The sequence below is a fragment of the Salmo salar genome, chromosome ssa01 (assembly GCF_905237065.1).
Source record: "Salmo salar chromosome ssa01, Ssal_v3.1, whole genome shotgun sequence".
In the NCBI taxonomy this organism is placed as follows: domain Eukaryota; kingdom Metazoa; phylum Chordata; class Actinopteri; order Salmoniformes; family Salmonidae; genus Salmo; species Salmo salar.
Window position 1 is genome coordinate 53,428,425 of NC_059442.1, and position 25,462 is coordinate 53,453,886.

Here is a 25,462-nt window from a genome sequence, read left to right on the forward strand (position 1 = left end):
GCCTACAATAATATATGAGTTCACATTCAGAGCTCCTAATAGTAGACTAAACGGTTTACATTTATGAAGATAGAGGAATGGCTGGTGGAAGGAGCTATAGGAGGACGGGCTCATTGTAATGGCTGGAATGGAGTTAATGGAATGTATCAAACATATGGAAACGACATGTTTGACTCCACCCCAATATTACATTCCAGCCATTACGATGAGCCCGTCCTCCTATAGCTCACCATACCAGCCTCCTCTGAAAGATATCAACTTTGAATTGGTAGGCTACAACAGCGATTTACCTGGTCACCTGACAAGACTCCTCCTTCCACAGTGCTACTCAAGGCAGCGCTAGGCACAAATCTTAGCACGTTCCCGATAGAGTGGTGTGTTTGTGGCTGCTAAACAGAGGGGATGTAGTCAAACCAAGCTCTGAAAAAAAAATCTGGGCTCTGTTTGCACCATGTCTGGCTTCAAATCAATTAGTGATAAGAGTGGCTGATGCTCCGGGTGCGCTTCAATAAGAGATTCGACTGCTGGGCTTAAAAGTGCGATCCTTTGGTTCATCTGCGACTGAACTCAAGCCAGACCGATGACTCCCGGAGATTCCATAACTATCACCGACCTCATGCAAGGTAACCAGATTTTGTCTCCCAGGACGTAGTCTACTTCTCCGTACATTGTAGTCGAATATCTTTCTCTTCATTTGCGACGCTGTCTTATTGCTCTGTGATTGCATTCTGAAATAGTGTTTTTTCTTGTTTTTGGATCAGCCAGGAGAAGTTCCAGCTCAATGTATGTCCGAGTTATTTGTGAAATATGTAAAGTCATATTCTGGTAATCTACCATTGTTTCTCGTTGGACAATTCGAATGGCTTTCGATACTTTACCAATCTAACCTTATATTGAAACCAGAAATGTTATCTTCTATCATGTTCAAAGATAAGAACATGTTTGCACACTTAATATTCCATATAAATTATATTAATAGGAAAGCTCCACATAATTTATGCACATCAACTATTTTATATCCATGCCTAATTCTCTATTTATTTAATCCCAGCCTTTCTGGAGTGCACATACACTGTATCATAGGCTAACTTTAATCATAGACATTGGATATTGGCTCCATGGAAATGATTTAATACATGCTGACGTAAACTGAGGCCTTTTTTCATTTGCGTCTTAAAAAACAATGTAGTTCAACTTTGAAGACCCCAGATCTGATTTTGCACTGCCGCTGATTTTTCACTTACATCGATAATGAGGCATTACGTGGTAAATAGTCATGTCTGTATCAGCGATTTGAGCCTTGAATCACAGAAATCTATCAGCAATTTTTCTGGGGCAGAAGTAATTCTCATTCCCCCGAGAGGGGGGCCTCTTGGGTTCTCAATTGCAACCTGGGCTCAGGGGTCAACGTAACATATTCAAATCGCATTTCTATCCCTCCATTGTTTATGATATAGTTATTCGTTTGATATGTATTTATTGTCCTGAAATTCGTGTGATACATTACATGGCCAAAAGTATGGGGCCAACTGCTCGTCGAACATCTCATTACAAAAATCATGGGCATTAATATGGATTTGGTCCCCTCACCCCCTTTGCTCCTATAACAGGAACCACTAGATGTTGGAACATTGCTGCGGGGACATGCTTCCATTAAGCCACACGCATTAGTGAGGTCGGGCACTGATATTGGGCGATTAGACCTGGCTTGCAGTCTGCGTTCCAATTGATACCTAAGGTGTTACATGGGGTGGAAGTCAGGGCTCTGTGCAGGCCAGTCAAGTTCTTCCACACCGATCTCAACAAACCATTTCTGTTTGGACCTCGCTTTGTGCAGGGGGGCATTGTCATGCTGAAACAGGAAAGGGCCTTCCCTAAACTGTTGCCCTAAAGTTGGAACCACAGAATCATCTAGAATGTCATTGTATGCTCTAGCGTTATTTTGCGTCACTGGAACTAAATGGCCTAGGCCGAACCATGAAAAACAGCCCCAGGTCATTATTCCTCCTCCACCAAACTTTACAGTTGGCACTATGCATTTGGGCAGACAGCGTTCTCATGACATCCGCCGGACTGCCAGATTTTGGAGCATGATTTATCACTCCAGAGAACCCGTTTCCACTGCTCCAGAGTCCAATGGCGGCGAGCTTTACACCACTCCAGCCAACACTTGGCATTGCGCATGGTAATCTTAGGCTTATGTGCAGCCATGTGGTGCATGTTATGAATTCCAATTCATAAAATATGTTAAACATTTGCATTAACGTATGATATGTTACAAATTCCAATTTGTTGTAGCTGACGTTAGCTAGGTGGTTATCATTAGCTAAGCTAGGGTTTAGGGTTAGTGGCAGTGTAAGCCGGTCTGTGAAAGTAAGCTGGTCCGGTACCACGTACTGACAAAATAAAGAGTGGAGGTACGCCATACTGGTTCAAACATGAGCCAACACAATATATGAAACTAAATACCAAGAAAACTGTATGCTATTACACTATTATTTGTCATTACTGCATGTCAGTTGCATGAAAAATGAGCGAATGGACTTGAAAACGGGTGGTATACGCTCCAAAATTATGTGTGGATCAACGAGAACACTGACATTTTTTACCAGAGATGAGGCAGAGATGAGCGGCTGAGACCGACGTGCGTAGACACAGGCTACACTCGCTGAATGTCATTAGACTTTTTGGTGTTTTGTAACCATTGGCAATTTTAGCATATAAAACTTGGTGGGGCAAACTCACCAATGTTTTGGATGCATTCCACCGAAGCCACTACACAGCACTAAACAATACATTATCTGTACTTATAATAGTGCCGGAGGAGATGGCTGCCGTTTTACAGTCCCGTAATCAATTGTGCTATTGTTATTTGTAACTTATTTTGTACGTAATGTTTCTGCCACCGTCTCTTATGACCGAAAAGAGATTCTACATATCAGGACAGCGATTACTCACCCCATACTGGAAAAACGTTTTTTTGCTTTAATGAGTCGGCTGCGAAGGATTTACTCCAGACACCTGACAAGGCCCTCATCCCCGTCAGTCGCAGGAGAAAGAGACAGAGATATCGGGGACATTGTAAGGATCCGACGGCGAATGGGTAATCTGTCTTTACCATCGGTCCTATTAGCCAACGTACAATCATTGGATAATAAAATAGACAAACTACCAGCACGTATATCCTACCATTGGGACATTAAACTGTAATATCTTATGTTTCAGCAGGTCATGGCTGAACGATAAAACAAATAACATACAGTTTGCGGGTTTTATGCTTTTTCAAAAAGAACACCAGTCTCTAAGACAGCTGGTGCACAAAATTTAACCTCTTGGGGCTAGGTGGGACGCTAGCGTGCCACCTGTGGTGCACTCCATCAACAGCAGGTGCATTTCAAGAGCGGCAAATTTGAATCCAAATAAATGTCAAAATTCAAATTTTTCAAAAATACAACTATGTTACACCATTTGAAAGATAAACATCTCCTTAATCTAACCACGTTTTACGATTTCAAAAAGGTTTTACGGCGAAAGCATAAATTTAGAGTATGTTAGGACAGTACATTTACAAGAGTTGTGTGTAATGTTTTGTCAAGTCAAAGACAGGGTCACCAAAACCATAAAACCAGCTAAAATGATACACTAACCTTTTACAATCTCCATCAGATGACACTCCTAGGACATTATGTTAGACAATGCATGCATTTTTAGTTCTATCAAGTTCATATTTATATACAAAAACAGCGTTTTACTATGGCATTGATGTTGAGGAAATCGTTTCCCTCCAATAACCGGCAGTCAAGTCAGCGTCACAAATTAAATAATTAAAATTAGAAAACATTGGTAAAATATTATATTGTCATTTAAAGAATTATAGATTTACATCTTTTGAACGCAATCAACTTGCCAGATTTAAAAATAACCTTACTGGGAAATCACACTTTGCAATAATCTGAGCACTGTGCCCAGAAAAATACGCGTTGCGATACAGACTAGACGTCATGTTGGGGAGATCTAAAATCGAAAATACTATGTAAATAATCCATTACCTTTGATTCTCTTCATCAGATGTCACTTCCAGGTATCACAGGTCCATAACGAATGTAGTTTTGTTCAAAAAAGCTCATCATTTATGTCCAAAAATCTCCGTCTCGTTAGCACATGATGTAAGCCAGCCGGACTTCTCGTCATGAACGAGGGGAAAAAATATATTTCCGTTCGTTCAAACATGTCAAACGTTGTATAGCATAAATCATTAGGGCCTTTTTTAACCAGAACATGAATAATATTCAAGGTGGACGAATGCATAGCCTTTTATAACGTATTGGAACGAGGGTACCCAACATGAAGTAGCGCGCCAGGTGTCTAATGGGACATCACCGTTCCATGGCTCTTGTTCGGTCAGATCTCCCTCCAGAAGACTCAAAACACTTTGTAAAGGCTGGTGACATCTAGTGGAAGCAATAGGAAGTGCCAAAATATTCCTAAACCCCTGTGTTTTTCAATGGGATAGGTTTAAAATCAATACAACACATCAGGTATCCACTTCCTGTCAGAAAATGTCTCAGGGTTTTGCCTGCCAAATGAGTTCTGTTATACTCACAGACACCATTCAAACAGTTTTGGAAACTTTAGAGTGTTTTCTATCCATATATAATAAGTATATGCATATTCTAGTTACTGGGTAGGATTAGTAACCAGATTAAATCGGGTACATTTTTTTTATCCAGACGTGCAAATGCTGCCCCCTAGACCCAACAGGTTAAGGAAGTGTGGAGGTTTTGCTCACCCGAGGTAGAGTATCTCATGATAAGCTGTAGACCACACTATTAACCCAGAGTTTTCATCTATATTCTTCGTAGCTGTCTATTTACCACCACAAACCGATGCTGGCACTAAGACCATACTCAACAAGCTCTATGCGCCCATAAGAAAACAGTAAAACACTTATCCAGAAGCAGGCACTCCTAGTGGCTGGGGACAATAATGCAGGGAAACTTAAATCCGTTTCACCTCATTTCTACCAGCATGTTAAATGTGCAACCAGAGGGAAAAAAATCTAGACCACCTTTACTCCACACACAGAGACGCGTACAAAGCTCTCCCCCATTTGGCAAATCTGACCATAACTCTATCCTCCCGATTCCTGCTTACTAGCAAAAACTAAAGCAGGAAGCACCAGTGATTCGGTCAATAAAAAAAAGTGGTCAGATGAAGTAGATGCTAAGCTACAGGACTGTTTTGCTAGCACAGACTGGAATATGTTTTGGAATTTTTCCAATTGCATTGAGTACACCACATCAGTCACTGGCTTTGTTAATAAATTCATCGACGACGTCGTCCGCACAGTGACTATACGTACATACCAGAAGCCATGGATTACAGGCAGCATCCGCACTGAGCTAAAGGCTTGAGCTGCAGCTTTCAAGGAGCGGGACTCTAACCCAGAAGCTTATAAGGGCTTGCAAACCATTACACACTACGAAGGGAAGCACAGCCGAGAGCTGCCCAGTGACCCAAACCTACCAGACGAGCTAAATTACTTCAATGCTCGCTTCGAGGAAAGTAACACTGAAACATGCATGAGAGCATCAGCTGTTCCGGACAACTGTGTGATCACACGTAGCCGATGTAAGACCTTTTAAACGGGTCAAAATTCACAAGGCCACAGGGCCAGACGGATTACCTGCACGTGTACTCTTAGCATGCGCTGACCAACTGGCAAGTGTCTTCACTGACATTTTCAACCTGTCCCTGACTGAGTGAGAATGCTATTCATTGAATACAACTGTGTTTAACACCATAGTTCCCTCAATGCTCATCATTAAGGACCCTGTGACTAAACACCTCCCTCTGCAACTGGATCCTGGACTTCCTGATGGGCCACCCCCAGGTGGTAAGGGCAGGTACCAACACATCTGCCACACTGATCCTGTTCACGGGGGCCCCTCGGGTGCTCTGTCCCCTCCTGTACTCCCTGTTCACTCATGACTGCATGGCCAGGCACGACTCCAACACCATCAAGTTTGCCGCTGACACAACAGTGGTAAGCCTGATCGCCAACAACGATGAGACACCATGTAGGGAGGAGGTCAGAGACCTGGTCATGTGGTGTCAGGACTACAACCTCTCCCTCAACGTGATCAAGACAAAGGAGATGATTGTGGACTACAGGAAAAGGAGGACCAACCACACCCCCATTCTCATCGACGGGGCTGTAGTGGAGCAGGTTGAGAGCTTGATGTGGACACCAAGGAACTTCAACAACAAACTATCATGATACAAACTTACCAAGACAGTTGTGCAGAGGGCACGACAAAGCCTTTCCCCCCTCAGGAGACTGAAAAGATTTGCCATGGGTCCTCAGATCCTCAAAAGGTTCTACAGCTGCACCATCGAGAGCATCCTGACTGGTTGCATCATTGCCTGGTATGGCAACTTCTAGGCCTCCGACCACAAGGCACTACAGAGCATAGTGCTTACGGCCCAGTAAATCACTGGGGCCAAGCTTCCTGCTATCCAGGACCTCTATACCAGGCGGTATCAGAGGAAGGCCCAAAAAGACTCCAGGTCACCCTAGTCAGACTGTTCTCTCTGCTAGCGGTACTGGAACGCCAAGTCTAGGTCCAAAAGGCTTCTTAACAGCTTCTAGGCATAAGTCTCCTGAACAGCTAATCAAATGGCTACCCAGACTATTTCCATTGCCCCCCCCCCCCCCACACCTCTTTTAAGCCTCTGCTACTCTCTGTTAAATATCTATTCATAGTCACTTTTATGACTCTACCTACATGTGCAAATTACCTCAACTAACCAGTGCCCCCGCACATTGACTATGTTCCGGTACCAGCTGCATATAGCCCCACTTATTTTACTTCTGCTCTTTAATTATTTGTTTTTAATTTTAACTTCGTTTTTTACTTAACTAACAATGCAGTTAAGAAAAATAAGTGTTAAGTGCTTGTAAGTAAGCACCTGTTGTATTCGGCGCATGTAACAAATACAATTTGAATTGACTATAACTGTGACACACGTTGCCCCCAAACTGTTAGGGCCTACATGAAGCTGTCCCAATAGCAGAGCTTTCCTTTCAGCACCATAGAGGGATTCCTTACCAATTCTGACTTCTTGTGGATTTGTTTACAGTAAGTCGATAAGAACCGCATTCTTTCAATAATAACGAATGCCAAAATATGAGAGAGGGACTCGGTTAGCCCACCATTTGAAGTATTTTATTAGGCCTATGTGGTCTAAAAAGGAAAATACAATCATGAGGATCCACTTTTATATACACTACTGTTCAAAAGTTTGGGGTCACTTGTTTTGTTTTGTCCTTGTTTTTGAAAGAAAAGCAAAAAATGTTGTCCATTAAAATAACATCAAATTGATCAGAAATACAGTGTAGACATTGTTAATGTTGTAAATGACTGTTGTAGCTGGAAATGGCAGATTTTTTATGGAATATCTACATAGGCGTAGAGGCCCATTATCAGCAACCATCACTCCTGCGTTCCAATGGCACGTTGTGTTAGCTAATCCAAGTTTATTATTTTAAAAGGCTAATTGGTCATTAGAAACCCCTTTTGCAATTATGTTAGCACAGCTGAAAATTGTTGTCCTGATTTAAAGAAGCAATATAACTGGCCGCCTTTAGACTAGTTGAGTATCTGGAGCATCAGCATTTGTGGGTTTGATTACAGGCTCAAAATGGCCAGAAACAAAGAACTTTCTTCTGAAACTCATCAGTCTATTCTTGTTCGGAGAAATGAAGGCTATTCCATGCGAGAGATTGCCAAGAAACTGACGACCTCGTGCAACGCTGTGTACTACTCCCTTCACAGAACAGGGCAAACTGGCTCTAAGCAGAATAGAAAGAGGAGTGGGAGGCCCCGGTGCACAACTGAGCAAGAGGACAAGTACATTAGATTGTCTAGTTTGAGAAACAGACGCCTCACAAGTCCTCAACTGGCAGCTTCATTAAATAGTACCTGCAAAACACCAGTCTCAACGTCAACAGTGAAGCAGCGACTCTGGGATGCTGGCCTTCTAGGCAAAGTTCCTCTGGCCAGTGTCTGTGTTCTTTTGACCATCTTAATCTTTTCTTCTTATTGGCCAGTCTGAGATGGCTTTTTCTCTACAACTCTGCCTAGAAGGCCAGCATCCCGGAGTCGGCTCTTCACTGTTGACGTTGAGACTACTGTATTGCGGGTACTATTTAATGATGCTGCCAGACAGCGCATTGCACAAACAAAACAACCCTCGCTATATTAACTGGAATAACATGGGTCCATTAGTGAACTTTTTGTCGACAACAAATATTTGCATGGGAAGAGACTCTCTGGCAATCATGTTTACAGAACAACATTTATATAGTATCTCCTCCTCCCTACAACAAAATCATTCCAAGATTGTGTCAAATGATGATTAAGATGCTGAGATACCTACAGTAGTGTATATAAGCAATAGGCCTATAACAATTGATGTACAAACTATGGCATAAGGGAACGATGAGCGGATGAGAGGCAATCCGTAATTTCGATTAAGACATTGAGCGAGCTAAGATGGACTTAGTCAATATAACTATTAGTTCAGCACCTTTTGAAATATATAGTGGCAGAATTCAGAACATGGGCCTTCTTACAGTATTCTCCCTGTACACCAAGTCAGGACCATAGGATAAATAAAGGGGGCATATAAGCAGACACAGCTTTTACAATATTCAATGATGACATTTCTATAGAACAGGCTATAGGCTACATGTGCACCACCACGTCAGAACAGTAGGCTAAGTTCTGAGGGGGGAGGGGACCAACTTATTAGGGTGACACACATGGGCTACTAACAGCTTACTACACAACATACACGTAGTATTACTTTCTTAGCTACAGTATACATATCTCCCTGGCATAGTACATAATTTATGCAGCAGCATACTAGACATTTTTGGACTCACCTTGTTGTGCTGTGCTCAATTGAACAGGAATGTGGTGCGGCGGTCCTTGTGTGCAAATGTTGTCATCAGGGGGCCTCCCGAGTGTTGCAGTGGTCTAAGGCACTGCATCGCAGTGCTAGCTGTGCAACTAGAGATCCTGGTTCGAGTCCAGGCTCTGTCGCAGCCTGCCACGACTGTAAGACCCATGGGGCGGTGCACAATTGGCCCAGCGTCCTCAAGGGTTAGGGGAGGGTTTGGCCAGCAGGGATGTTCTTGTGCCATCGTGCACTCCTGTGACGGGCCTGGCGCAATGCACGCTGACACGGTCGCCAGGTGTTGTCGGAGGAAACACCCAATGGTGCAGCTGGCTTCCGGGTTAAGCAGGCATTGTGGCTGGGTTGTGTTTCGGACGGCTCTCGACTTTCGCCTCTCCCGAGTCCGAACGGGAGTTACAGCGATGGAACAAGACTGCAACTACCAATTGGATACCACATAAATTGGGGAGAAAAAGGGGTAAAAAAACAATTACTATTTGGTTATCAGAATCTGGCGTTCTCTGGAATTATGGTGCTTTCAAGACAACTGGGAACTTGGGAAAAAACAAGGTCCAATCAAGACGTCAGTGATCTTAAGGTTTGGAGCTATAGAAAGAGGTCCGAGTTCAAAACGTATTTCCCCAGTCGTCGCTCGTTTTTTTTCCCCCCAGGGTTCCCAGTTGTCTTGAACTCACTGAAGTCTGCGATTTCCCCAGTTCTGAGTTTCCAGTTGTATTGAACACAGCAGAAGTCATGCTGGATTGACAGCATGGCCAGGATATTCAACCTTTTCTGGCCCAGGGTGACTGTGTGTGAGAGAATGTTTATCCTTTTAAGCTTGGAAAAAAGACCTGTTCAGGCAGATGTTTTAAATCCTTAAACCCAAACTTCACACCCTTTCCACCGAATAGCAGGCAGGGGAAGCAAAATAGTGATTGCTTTGCAACGCTTGCAGTGATTGCTTTGCAACGCTTGCAGTGATTGCTTTGCAACGCTTGAATTTGCGATTTCCAACTTGTTGTGTAATGTTAAAGTCCAATCGCCGATGAACACCGATACTGTTTATCTATAATTTCTCTTAATATGACAAGGATTTGCAAGGAGATTGTCCACTTGATTCATGATGATGACTGCTTGTCTAGCTTGATAGCTAAGATTTTGAAAGTATGATGTTTACATGATCAGTCCAATCAAACCTACGGTAGATATGTGATTTGACATTTATCTGTGGCCAATGACCTTGAACCTTCTTGGATGGGCACTTCTAATGTAAATCTATGGCAGCACCCAAGGGAGCTTGAACTGCCTAGCTCTCCCTGTAGATTCTGCGGTGACGTAGTGTCCCCATGAGTGACGGAACACTGTTTTTATATTGTTTGCCAACTGATATGTGACTGGAATTAATGCCAAAATAACATGTAAAACAGGCAACAACAAAATAATTATGCGTTGCCACCGTTCGTAATAGATCTATCTTTACATTAATCAAATGGCAGGTGCACAGTGCATTGTTTGGATGCTGGAATTATTTTGTGAGTTGACGAACGTGCAAAAGTAGGCTTTTGATTGGCCGTGTCCGAAATCTTTCTTGCCTACTACTTAGTAAAACTGTGTACTAATCATACTACAGTTGAAGTTGAAAGTTTACATACGCTTAGGTTGGAGTTATTGAAACTCATTTTTCAACCACTCCACAAACTTCTTGTTAACAAAATATAGTTTTGGCAAGTCGGTTAGGACATCCTGCTTTGTGCATGACACAAGTAATTTTTCCAGCAATTGTTTACAGGCAGATTATTTCACTAATTCACAATTCCAGTGGATCAGAAGTTTACATACACGAAGTTGACTGTGCCTTTTTAAATAGCTTGGAAAATTCTTAAATGATGTCATGACTTTAGAAGCTTCTGATAGGCTAATTGACATCATTTGAGTTAATTGGAGGTGTACCTGTGGATGTATTTCAAGACCTACCTTCAAACTCAGTGCCTCCTTGCTTGACATCATGGGAAAATCAAAATAAATCAGCCAAGACCTCGGAAAACAAATTGTAGACCTCCATTTGTCTGGTTCATCCTTGGGAGCAATTTTCAAACGCCTGAGGGTACCACGTTCATCTGTATAAAAACAAATTGTATGCAAGTATTAACACCATGGGACCACACAGCCGTCATACCGCTCAGGAAGGAGACGCGTTCTGTCTTCTAGAGATGAACGTACTTTGGTGCGAAAAGTGCAAATCAATCCCAGAACAACAGAAATTGACCTTGTGAAGACGCTGGAGGAAACGGGTACAAAAGTATCTATATCCACAGTAAAATGAGTCCTATATCGACATAACCTGAAAGGCCGCTCAGAAAGGAAGAAGCCACTGCTCCAAAACTGCCATAAAAAAGCCACACTATGGTTTGCAACTGCACATGGGGACAAAGATCGTACTTTTTGGAGAAATGTGGTCTGGTCTGATGAAACAAAAATAGAACTGTTTGCCCATAATGACCATTGTTATGTTTGGAGGAAAAAGGTGGAGGCTTGTGAGCCGAAGAACACCATCCCAACCGTGAAGCACGGGGGTGGCAGCATCATGTTGTGGGGTGCTTTGCTGCAGGAGGGACCTGTGCACTTCACAAAATAGATGGCATCATGAGGCAGGACAGTTGTGGATATATTGAAGCAACATCTCAAGACATCAGTCAGGAAGTTAAAGCTTGGTCGCAAATGGGTCTTCCAAATGGTCAATGACCCCCAAGCATACTTCCAAAGTTGTGGAAAATGGCTTAAGGACAGCAAAGTCAAGGTATTGGAGTGGCCATCACAAACCCCTGACCTCAATCCTATGGAAAATGTGGACAGAACTGAAAAAGTGTGTGCGAGCAAGGAGGCCTACAAACCTGACTCAGTTACACCAGCTCTGTCAGGAGGAATGGGCCAAAATTCACCCAACTTATTGTGGAAGGCTACCCGAAACGTTTGACCCAAGTTAAAATGTTTAAAGACAATGCTACCAAATACTAATTGAGTGTGTGCACACTTCTGACCCACTGGGAATGTGATGAAAGAAATAAAAGCTGAAATAAATCATTCTCTCTACTATTATTCTGACATTTCACATTCTTAAAATAAAGTGGTGATCCTAAGACAGGGAATTTTTACTACGATTAAATGTCAGGAATTGTGAAACTGAGTTTACATACACCTTAGCCAAATACATTTAAACTTCTGACTTAAACTGTATGTGGAAACCTGCTTCTCCAAGAGAAATCCATGATCACGCTTGTAAGCGATGTCATGCACAGAAACAAAACATCAGTACTAACGGTCGTCCCGTGCCGAACTGAGCATGTGTAGGCCGTCAAATCAAAGGCAATCCTTCGATATGAAGTTGTCTTTGACCAAAATGACTTTGTCACAAGGTTGGAGTAACATGTTCAGCTACTTAAACCATTGGCTCGAATCTAGGTTGTGCCTTTAGATTTAGGGAAAATTTAACAACTAATTTGTTTACTTCTCTCATTGACTTTTCATACCCCACTTCCTGGTCTGGTATGTGGAGTCTGATTCATAGGCATTCCCGGAAGTCTCGTAATGTTGGGTCTCTGGGTTTAGAAACTCTCTCTGACGATTCTCTTCCTCAATAGTGTGCAGCGAATTCTACTAAATGAAAAGCCGAAATGAGTATGACATCCTGGAATTTAAATCCCCCATGCAATGTTTTCAATTGTATTTTTAAATCATCACTGTATGTCTTATAAACACTTTTTTTTTATTTTCATGAAAAAAAAAAAAAAACTCATTTCCCTGAGCGTGCTTTTGTCATTGAAATGTTCAGTCTCATCATGTGGGCATGTTGATGCAAATGTTTATGTATTTACATACACAGCCCTGATTGTCTATACTCTAGAACCTCTTCCATTTTTACTGGATCATGTACTGGTGGAGGAGAGGCAGGTTTGCTGAAAGACAAATTCCAGAAAAATTGGTTAGAGAACATTTATTCATTCGTGTCCTATAGCTTGTTGTTGACTGTTCATGCAGCACAAGTCAAATTAAAAGGTAATATATTAACTTAAATGTCAAATCTTTACTACTACACCTATAGAGATCCTATGTAAGTTAATAGGAATTCTATATGTAATTCTGTGATATGGGTCCATGAAATGTTTTCATGCAAGCGTGTGCACACATGGAAGGCCCCATACCCAGAAGAAATCTATTCTCCCCCCCCTGGTTAAAGTTAGGTTTCGGGAAAGCGGTTAGGGAAAGGGTTAAGACCAATTTTATACCCTACGGAAGGGGACCCTACGGCGCATAGTGCCGTGATGTAATATCGTTTTTAGTCACAAAAGGGCCGTGCGTCTCCTTGTAATACGTTCTGGCATTTGAATCGGATTTATTTTTATTTTGTTTTCTACCTGGAAAGTGAGTTTTGCAACAGAAGTCCCACATTTTATGTTTACATTGCATATTTTCCGGTATCTCTTCTGGTATAAACACGCAAACAATGTGGGACATGCTACTACTTGCAAGCTTTATTTCAAGATTTGCTATGAGCGCACTTATGTCTGTGTACAGTTTTGAGGAGCGGCTACGCGAGTTTGTAGGATTAAACAATACCTTGGATGTGGTTGTATTCGGACAAGCACGCAAAAGACAACAGCTGATATTATGACATTTGAACACCCATAGTGAGATCAAGGAAATATTGAGAAAGATTCGGGACTGATATGTTCGCATTCTGAAAAGGGTGAAGGAGATGATAGGGATGCCGCTGGTGTGAGTCCCGCAGATTTTTTCCGACAACTTGATTGGCTTCGTGTTTACGTGAAACATCGTCAGACACCAATATGCCAGATACAGTATGTACTCTTTTCATGCAGCCAAGTTCGTGTGTGTGATAAGTAGACCTAGTTAGAACATGTGAAATCAGTTGTTTTCTGGATGAAAGAAATTGTGAGTGGGAAAATTCAGTGCCTATATTTATCATAATGATTAGCAGGGCTAGTTCAAACATCTGAAAACTGTGTGCAAGTGGAGGCTGCTGAGGGGAGGATGGCTCATAATAATAATAGCTGGAACGGAGCAAATAGAAGGGCATTAAACCATGTTTGCTGTATTTGATACTATTCCGCTCCAGCCATTAACACAAGCCCCAATTAAGGTGACACCAACCACCTGTAGTGTGTGCTAATTAGATTGTGATGTTTACGAAATCAGTTATTTTGAGTAAGCATTTTAACTTAAAGGAGCCCATGGATATGGTGTAAGATTGCTTGCAATGTATTCGCCATCTGTAGGTGGGGGGGGGTTGTGGTTTTTGGACAGCCCAGAGACGGAGCTGAGCGGCGAGGGCCCGTCTACTGGTGGTTCATTATTTTCCCCGGCCTGGTTCAGCACCTCCCCGGACCCTCTCCCCAACACCCAAGCCCTTCTCACCAACACCCAACGCACCGTCCAGGCGCACCCTTGCTCTCTGCCCTGCAACTTCATCAACCTCCGCCCCATCTCCCAGACCCAGCTCCAGTGGCTGAAAGAGGAAGACAGTTGAGAATCCTTTGGTGTGACTGTAATTATGGTAGTCTTGTGATTTTTTTTTTTTAAAGTGTGAATAAGAAAAACAGTAAAATCCAGCTGTCATCAAGGCAAAGGGTGGCTATTTGAGATATATATCTATCAAACTTTTTTGGTTACTACATGATTCCATATGTGTTCCATATTTAATAGTTTTGATTTGTTCACTATTATTCTACGATGTAGAAAATAGTAAAAATAAAGACAAACCCTTAAATGAGAAGGTGTTCTAAATCTTTTGACTGGTAATGGTATATAAAAAATATTGATCCACGGGCATACAAAAGGGAGCTGCCAGTTGCTCATCCCTGGTGTAAAAGCAAGTCTTCATTAAGATCCAACGCTTCAGCCAGATGATACAAAACTGCAATCCAGTCCTGTATGACTTAAAAAGACAGTGTCCATTGACCATTTATTACACTCAAGGTATTGTAATATAACTACTATGAGAGGATTGTTAGTAGCTCCCTGAAACTCTAGCAGGTCAGAGAAGACAAGGCTTCGCCACATGGACAATCACTCAGGACGGAGGGTCGACGGGGCCGTAGGGGGAGGGCTCAGATCATTATCTTCATACTTCACTGATTTACCACGAATGGTTCATTGTTGAATCATTGTCACGTTTATTTGTTTGCTTTCTTTTTTCTATAGTAGCCAAGGACAGGGTAGGCAGAGGGAATGGTAAGTGGGGAGAATAGCTGGAGGGTGACTGATTCAGATGCTGAATTCCAAATCGGATGGGCTAGGGTCTATTTGGAATTCAGTTATTACCAACAATATGTTACTGTGATCTGGCCTACAACACACGAGGGACAGCCTAAAGCCCACTGTGTCAGGATGTCACATTAACACATGGTTGGCCAAATGCAGTCTACAGAGACTTGGCTAATGCACAAGCGAGCAATGCCAAAATAGGTCATTGGAGAAAATACTCCTACCAAATAACCAGCAATGCAGAGAGGGGGATATTGGGAGTGAAGGCATCTCTGGTGTACTCAAATTAATCTCAGGGTTTGAGTGTTTTCCATGTTACTGTATTCCATTTCACTAGATCTAAAGTATGGTAATTTCCATGTAAAAGGACCCATGAGCACCAACATGTGAAGTTAATAGGAGCATGTCAAATTGGGTATCAAATGAAAGCTAAGAGTCCATATTTTTCAGAAATTAAGGCATATATACACTTTTCAACCATTTTTCCATCCAAAAAATTAGGAATAAGCGAAGCCTTTGATTTCTTGTCAAACAGATGGAAAAGGATCTTAAAGTCTGTATTTTTAAAGGTGTTAAAAATACATAAACACAATGTTAAAGACCCCTACCAACTAATATCAACCCTTAAATTTAGTTTGATAATTTTCTGCCTTATAGGGTTTTAATAAACCTTGCCTTGTGCCTTCAAATTCCGTTATCAAAAACCCATGTACATTTTATATATACAAGAGTATGTGGACACCGCTTCAAATTAGTGGATTTGGCTATTTCAGCCTCACCTGTTCCTGAAAGGTGTAAAAAATCAAGCACACTGCCATGCAATCTCCATAGACAAACATTGGCAGTAGAATGGCTTTACCGAAGGGCTCCGTGACTTTCAATGTGGCATTGTCAAAGGATGCCATCTTTCCAACAAGTCAACTGAGTGGTGAAGCTCATAGTGTGTCAAAATAGTCTGTCCTCGGTTGCAACACTCACAGTTCCAACTGCCTCTGGACGCAACGTCAGCATAAGAACTGTTCGTCGGGAGCTTCATTGAAACATCTTAAGGATCTGACCCTTTAAAAAAAAAAATAAATTTAATTTATTTTTTTATTGCCTAAAATGACATACCTAAATCTAACTGCCTGTAGCAGAATATGCATATTCTTGATACCATTTGAAAGGAAACACTTTGAAGTTTGGAAATGTGAAATTAATGTAGTAGAATATAACAAATTAGATCTGGTAAAAGATAAAAACCACTTTGTACCCTCTTTGAAATGCAAGAGAAAGGCCATAATGTATTATTACAGCCCAGGCGCAATTTAGATTTGGGCCACTAGATGGAAGCAGTGTATGTGCAAAGTTTTAGACTGATCTAATGAACCATTGCATATCTGTTCAAAATGTTGTATCAAGACTACCCAAATGTGCATAATTGGTTTATTAATACATTTTCAAGTTCATAATTGTGCACTCTCCACAAACAATAGCATGGTATTATTTCACTGTAATAGCTACTGTAAATTGGACAGTGCAGTTAGATTAACAACAATTGAAGCTTTCTGCCCATATCAGATATGTCTATGTCCTGTGATTAAAAATAATAAAAAAAATAAAAAATTGTACTTACAACCTCATGCTAATCACATTAGCCTACGTTAGCTCAAACGTCCAGTGGGGGGGACACCGATCCTGTAGAGGCTAAAGTCTGTTAACGTTACTCAAAAGATTAGCACAATTTGCACATAGCATGTTTGCTATCGTAAAGGTGTAAGAAATTATAGCTAGCTAAGTTACTTACTGCAGAGTAGGGCTAGCCATGATCTAACTAGTAATTTACAGTAGGCTGGTAGTTGATTTTAAGGTACAGTTATGATAATGGGGATTTGTAATTGAGATTAGACTAAAATGTGGGTAATTGGATGCTTAGATGCAAAAATAGGACTGTTTATGGTCTTAGGGTCAATTAAACATGAAAAGGGAGGGATATCAGACTTCTGTTCCAAAAGGGCCCAATGGAAGGCCAGGCCTATACTTTAAACTACATATTTTAGTTAGCAGCTGTTAGTATCTAATCTTCTGGATCCCTTAATTATACATTTCCATAGAGATGAGACACATTATTTAATGTGTATTTCAGACATTTCAAGATCCAGAGAAGAGGGTGGTACTATGAAAAGTCAGCATGGTACTACGAAAAGTCAGATCCAAGATGGCGTAGCTGTCGGACGTGTGTTTTCTTTGTCTTGTCCCGTCCCGTGTATATATCGTTTTCTCCGTTTTGTATTTCAATCTCACTTTCCATCTATGGACGGAATATACTCTCCTGCAACCTGCCTTACCCAATGTGGTACGGATCTGCTATTTTTATACTTTAGAACCGGAACCCCCATCAGCAGTTAGCCAGCTAACTAGCTAGTAGTCAGTCACTGCTAGCCGTCCTCACCGTTAACTCTGACATCAGCCAGCCTCAACCCGGTCAATTCCTGCCAGTCTGCACAGCGCGACATGAACCCAGAGCATATTGGACTGCTTTTTCTCTACTACATCCCCAAATTCCTACCGCAAGCTCCGAACCTTTACATCGGCTCATTGCAGCTAGCTAGCTGCTATCCGAGTGCCTACTCCTGGCTAACAGCTGGGCTAGACAATCTGGATCCTTTCTAAAATTATGCGCAGAAATTTTTGCAATCCCTACTACTAGCCTGTCCAACCTCTTTTTCGTATCGTCTGAGATACCCAAAGATTGGAAAGCTGCCGCGGTCATCCCCCTCTTCAAAAGGGGGAGACACTCTAGACCCAAACTGTAATAGACCTATATCCATCCTGCCTTTTTGTAAAATCTTCAAAAGCCAAGTTAACCTGTTGGGTCTAGGGGGCAGCATTTGCACGTCTGGATAAAAAAAATGTACCCGATTTAATCTGGTTACTAATCCTACCCAGTAACTAGAATATGCATATACTTATTATATATGGATAGAAAACACTCTAAAGTTTCCAAAACTGTTTGAATGGTGTCTGTGAGTATAACAGAACTCATTTGGCAGGCAAAACCCTGAGACATTTTCTGACAGGAAGTGGATACCTGATGTGTTGTATTGACTTTAAACCTCTCCCATTGAAAAACACAGGGGTTTAGGAATATTTTGGCACTTCCTATTGCTTCCACTAGATGTCACCAGCCTTTACAAAGTGTTTTGAGTCTTCTGGAGGGAGATCTGACCGAACAAGAGCCATGGAACGGTGATGTCCCATTAGACACCTGGCGCGCTACTTCATGTTGGGTACCCTCGTTCCAATACGTTATAAAAGGCTATGCATTCGTCCACCTTGAATATTATTCATGTTCTGGTTAAAAAAGGCCCTAATGATTTATGCTATACAACGTTTGACATGTTTGAACGAACGGAAATATATTTTTTCCCCTCGTTCATGACGAGAAGTCCGGCTGGCTTACATCATGTGCTAACGAGACGGAGATTTTTGGACATAAATGATGAGCTTTTTTGAACAAAACTACATTCGTTATGGACCTGTGATACCTGGAAGTGACATCTGATGAAGAGAATCAAAGGTAATGGATTATTTACATAGTATTTTCGATTTTAGATCTCCCCAACATGACGTCTAGTCTGTATCGCAACGCCGTATTTTTCTGGGCACAGTGCTCAGATTATTGCAAAGTGTGATTTCCCAGTAAGGTTATTTTTAAATCTGGCAAGTTGATTGCGTTCAAAAGATGTAAATCTATAATTCTTTAAATGACAATATAATATTTTACCAATGTTTTCTAATTTTAATTATTTAATTTCTGACGCTGACTTGACTGCCGGTTATTGGAGGGAAACGATTTCCTCAACATCAATGCCATAGTAAAACGCTGTTTTTGTATATAAATATGAACTTGATAGAACTAAAAATGCATGCATTGTCTAACATAATGTCCTAGGAGTGTCATCTGATGGAGATTGTAAAAGGTTAGTGTATCATTTTAGCTGGTTTTATGGTTTTGGTGACCCTGTCTTTGACTTGACAAAACATTACACACAACTCTTGTAAATGTACTGTCCTAACATACTCTAAATTTATGCTTTCGCCGTAAAACCTTTTTGAAATCGTAAAACGTGGTTAGATTAAGGAGATGTTTATCTTTCAAATGGTGTAACATAGTTGTATTTTTGAAAAATTTGAATTTTGACATTTATTTGGATTCAAATTTGCCGCTCTTGAAATGCACCTGCTGTTGATGGAGTGCACCACAGGTGGCACGCTAGCGTCCCACCTAGCCCCAAGAGGTTAACAAACAGATCACCGACCATTTCGAATCCCACAGTACCTTCTCCACATATACAATCTGGTTTCCGAGCTGGTCATGGGTGCACCTCAGCCACGCCCAAGGTCCCGATATCATAACCGCCATCGATAAAAGACAGTACTGTGCAGCCTTCTTCATCAACCTGGCCAAGGCTTTCGACTCTGTCAATCACCGCATTCTTATCGGCAGACTCAACAGCCTTGGTTTCTCAAATCACTGCCTCGCCTGGTTCACCAATTACTTCTCAGACAGAGTTCAGTGTGTCAAATCGGAAGGCCTGTTGTCCGGACCTCTGGCAGTCTCTATGGGGGTGCCGCAGGGTTCAATTTTCGGGCCGACTTCTCTTGCTACTGGTGATTCTCTGATCCACCTCTATGCAGACAACACCATTCTATATACATCTGGCCCTTCTCTGGACACCGTGTTAACAAACTTCCAAACGAGCTTCAATGCATACAACACTCTTTCCGTGGCCTCCAACTGCTTTTAAATGCTAGTAAAACTAAGTGGATGCTCTTCAACCGATTCCTGCCTCCGCCCGCCCAGCATCACTACTTTGGACGGTTCTGACTTAGAATATGTGTACAACTACAAATGCCTAGGTGTCTGGTTAGACTGCAAACTCTCCTTCCAGACTCACATTAAGCATCTCCAATCCAAAATTAAATCTAGAATCGACTTCCTATTTCGTCAACCATTTTGAAAAGAAGGTTGACGACATCCGATCCTCGTTTGCTAAGTCAAACGACACCGCTGGTCCTGCTCACACTGCCCTACCCTGTGCTTTGACCTCTCTCTCCAGATGAAATCTCGCGTCTTGTGACGGCCGGCCACCCAACAACCTGCCCACTTGACCCTATCCCATCCTCTCTTCTCCAGACCATTTCCGGAGACCTTCTCACCTCGCTCATCAACTCATCCTTGACCGCTGGCTACGTCCCTTCCGTCTTCAAGAGAGCGAGAGTTGCACCCCTTCTGAAAAAACCTACACTCGATCCCTCCGATGTCAACAACTACAGACCAGTATCCCTTCTTTCCTTTCTCTCAAACTCTTGAACGTGCCGTCCTTGGCCAGCTCTCTTGCTATCTCTCTCAGAATGACCTTCTTGATCCTAATCAGTCAGGTTTCAAGACTGGGCATTCAACTGAGACTGCTCTTCTCTGTGTCACGGAGGCTCTCCGCACTGCTAAAGCTAACTCTCTCTCCTCTGCTCTCATCCTTCTAGACCTATCTGCTGCCTTTGATACTGTGAACCATCAGATCCTCCTCTCCACCCTCTCCGACCTGGGCATCTCCGGCGCGGCCCACGCTTGGATTGCGTCCTACCTGACAGGTCGCTCCTACCAGGTGGCGTGGCGAGAATCTGTCTCCGCACCACGTGCTCTCACCACTGGTGTCCCCCAGGGCTCTGTTCTAGGCCCTCTCCTATTCTCGCTATACACCAAGTCACTTGGCTCTGTCATATCCTCACATGGTCTCTCATATCATTGCTATGCAGATGACACACAATTAATCTTCTCCTTTCCCCCTTCTGACAACCAGGTGGCGAATCGCATCTCTGCATGTCTGGCAGACATCAGTGTGGATGACGGATCACCACCTCAAGCTGAACCTCGGCAAGACGGAGCTGCTCTTCCTCCCGGGGAAGGACTGCCCGTTCCATGATCTCGCCATCACGGTTGACAACTCCCTTGTGTCCTCCTCCCAGAGTGCTAAGAGCCTCGGCGTGACCCTGGACAACACCCTGTCGTTCTCAGCTAACATCAAGGCGGTGACCCGATCCTGTAGGTTCATGCTCTACAACATTCGCAGAGTACGACCCTGCCTCACACAGGAAGCGGCGCAGGTCCTAATCCAGGCACTTGTCATCTCCCGTCTGGATTACTGCAACTCGTTGTTGGCTGGGCTCCCTGCTTGTGCCATTAAACCCCTACAACTCATCCAGAACGCCGCAGCCCGTCTGGTGTTCAACCTTCCCAAGTTCTCTCACGTCACCCCGCTCCTCCGCTCTCTCCACTGGCTTCCAGTCGAAGCTCGCATCCGCTACAAGACCATGGTGCTTGCCTATGGAGCTGTGAGGGGAACGGCACCTCCGTACCTTCAGGCTCTGATCAGGCCCTACACCCAAACAAGGGCACTGCGTTCATCCACCTCTGGCCTGCTCGCCTCCCTACCTCTGAGGAAGCACAGTTCCCGCTCAGCCCAGTCAAAACTGTTCGCTGCTCTGGCACCCCAATGGTGGAACAAGCTCCCTCACGACGCCAGGACAGCGGAGTCAATCACCACCTTCCGGAGATACCTGAAACCCCACCTCTTTAAGGAATACCTGGGATAGGATAAAGTAATCCTTCTAACCCCCCCTTAAAAGATTTAGATGCACTATTGTAAAGTGGTTGTTCCACTGGATATTATAAGGTGAATGCACCAATTTGTAAGTCGCTCTGGATAAGAGCGTCTGCTAAATGACTTAAATGTAAATGTAATGTAAAGCCACCTTCACTCATGCTGCCAAACATACTCTCTTGCAAAACTGACTATCCTACCGATCCTTGACTTCGGCAATGTCATTTACAAAATAGCCTCCAACACTCTACTCAACAAACTGGATGCAGTCTATCACAGTGCCATCCGTTTTGTCACCAAAGCCCCATATACTACCCACCACTGAGACCTGTATGCTCTCGTTGGCTGGCCCTCACTACATATTCGTCGCCAAACCTAATGGCTCCAGGTCATCTATAAGTCTTTGCTAGGTAAAGCCCCGCCTTATCTCAACTCACTGGTCACCATAGCAGCACCCACCCATAGCACGCGCTCCAGCAGGTATATTTCACTGGTCATCCCCCCCAAAGCCAACACTTCCTTTGGCCACATTTTTTTACATTTTTGTCATTTAGCAGACGCTCTTATCCAGAGCGACTTACAGTAGTGAATGCATAAATTTCATACATTTTTTTTTCCTGTCACCTTTCCTTCCAGTTCTCTGCTGCCAATGACTGGAACAAATTGCAAAAACAAACAATGAAATTATTCGTTGGAGTCTTATATCCCCCTGCCGAACTTTAAGCATGAGCTGTCAGAGCAGCTTACCGATGGCTATGTACAGTGACTCTGTAAATAGCACACCCAACTACCTCATCCCCATATTGTTATTTATTTTCTTTTGCACCCCAGTATCTCTACTTGCACGTCGTCATCGTCTGCACATCTATCACTCCAGTATTAAATGCTAAATTGTAATTATTTCGCCTCTATGGCCTATTTATTGCCTTACCTCCCTACTATTCTACATTTGCACACACTGTACATAGATTTTTCTATTGTGTTATTGACTGTACGTTTGTTTATCCCATGTGTAAGTCTGTTGTTTTTTGTCGCACTGCTTTGCTTTATCTTGGCCAGGTCGCAGTTGAAAAATGAGAACTTGTTCTCAACTGGCCTACCTGCTTAAATAAAGGCAAAAAAAAGGCCTTTCAACAGCTCCTGGTATGATGACAATTCATGGCTTGAATTTTCTGTAAGTCAAGATTCAATTTATTGTTTCGCCTGTAGGCATTTTTCTCTGCCCAATACCCCTGAATCTGCCTTCACATCACAGTCAGGTTTTTGTAACTGGAAAAAGGTGCCGTTTTAAAGATTCTGGGTTTAAGCTCCATTTGAAGGCCGAGCATCATATCAATGCTATGTATGCTTGGAATCACCATAAAAGGGCTATTGACAGCAACTCATCAATGTTAGATTCATAAATGAGGACCGGATAAAGAAAGGAGGAAAACTCTACTTATATTCAAACAATTACAGATGTGCTCCTATTAACTGCCACTCAACATATAGTGCAGAGGAGGTCATTGAGAGTCTGACTCTCACAACCAGGGTAATTTTTTTGACAATATTAGAAGAAATAGCAAAGCATGACCCTCTCATAGAGAAAAGGATGAATGCATGTGGCAATGCTACAGTGGCTTGCAAAAGTATTCACCCCCCCCCTTGGCTTTTTTCAATTTTGTTGCCTTACAACCTGGAATAATTAATAACAATTGTTTGTTTTGAGTTCCAATAACTCAGATCTTTAATTGATTTCAAATTGCTGAATGTTAACTTGCTGAACACTGACAGCTGTAGCCTACTAGTTGCCCCACATTAGCTAAACAATTGTATACTGTAACTTACAACACTGCACTGTATATGCGTGCATTACTAGCACAGATGTAAACATAATGTTAGGCTAAATTGGGAACCGATCTCATCTGATTTAACTGTCTGTTAATGGAGCCTAAGGTCTAACGTTAACTTACACAGCAACTCAACTTTCGTAAAAGTTGTACAGGAAACATAAACCTGAAAACGTACTTCAAATATGATGCTTTTTCCAATTGCGAAAAGAGCTTGTGGAAATGTTTTCTTCTGTATGTTCTTATTCTTCTGTATCTCGCAACCACCGTTAATATTCTCTCGTCCTCACTTTGAAAAATGCGCCGCCGAATGTCAAAATAAATGTTTCTTTCAACGAGGTGAAATGAGATGTCAATCAGCATCAAACTGCCAGTAGCGAAATACATTTTGGGTTGGCACCCGGGGTGGCCAATCAGATGTCAGGGGTGTCCAGTGCCACCTCAGACACCCCTCTGGCTCCGCCCCTGCCTCCAGAGCCCTGACCTCAACCCCATTGAACACATTTGGGATGAATTGGAACGCCAACTGCGAGCCAGGTCTATTCGCCCAACGTCAGTGCCCGACCTAACTAGTGCTCTTGTGGCTGAATGGAAGAAACTCCCCACAGCAATGTTCAAACATCTAGTGGAAAGCCTTCCCAGAATAGTGGAGGCTGTTATCGCAGCAAAGGAGGGACCAATTCTATATTAATGCTCATGATTTTGGAATGAGATGTTCGATGAGCAGGTGTCCACATCTTTAAGATCAGTTGAGTCTCCTCAGAGGAGGAAGGAGAGGACCATTCTCTTAATTTAACTTCATAAAAATTGTGAAACTAAAAAGGATAACTTTAATGGTAACTATACAGTATGTCACCAAATAATTGATTAAAACGCACTGTTTTGCAATTAAGGTCTACTGTAGCCTCAACAGCCCTCTGTAGGGTAGCACCATGGTATAGCCAGAGAACAGGTCGTTTCCATCCTCCTCTGGGTACATTGACGTCAATATAAAACCTAGGAGGCTCATGGGTTTTCACCCCATTCCATAGACTTACACTGTAATTATGACAGGTTGGAGGATGTCCTCCATAAGTTCTCAGAGCTCTTGCAGCATGAACTGACATTGTCCTCCCAATCAAAGGGTTGGAGAATGAATCTAGTACCGAAATCATAAGCTATAGCTAGCTAGCACTGCAGAGAACAAAATGTGTTGCACTGGTGTAAAAATACTTTGACTTACCCCAAAACAACTACTTAAGTAGTATCTTTAGGTTACTACTATTATGTTTTTTACAACTTTTACTCTACTACATTCCTGATGAAAATAATGTACTTTTTACTACATACATTTTGTCTGACCCTGAAAAGTACTCGTTACATATTGACTGCTTAGCGGGACAGGAAAATGGTCCAACTCACACACCAGGTCGCAGTTATAAATGAGAACTTGTTCTCAACTGGCCTACCTGGTTAAATAAAGGTGAAATAAATGTATCAAAAGAACCTCTCTGGTCATCCCTACTGCCTCTGATCTGGCGGACTCACTAAACACATACTTCATTTGTAAATGATGTTGGAGCCCCTGGCTATCCGTAAATAATAAGAAAACCGTGCTGTCTGGTTTTCCTAATATAAGGAATGTGAATTGATTTATACTTTTAGTTTTGATACTTAAGTGTTGCAGTAACTGTGAAAAATATACTTAAGTATTTGGTTTTTAAATATACTTTTGGACTTTTTACTCAAGTAGTATTTTGCTGG

At 42.4% G+C, this 25,462-nt stretch overlaps 1 protein-coding gene across 1 annotated transcript in view; it reads left to right on the forward strand.

Annotated features, from left to right (window-relative positions):
• The first annotated feature begins 312 nt into the window (after window positions 1-312).
• Window positions 313-25,462, forward strand: part of LOC106604920 (heparan sulfate glucosamine 3-O-sulfotransferase 1) — a 68,426-nt gene continuing 43,276 nt past the window's right edge. The window contains exon 1 of the mRNA XM_014200059.2: window positions 313-623. The gene's annotated coding sequence lies outside the window, so the exon portion shown is untranslated. The remainder of the gene's footprint in view (window positions 624-25,462) is intronic.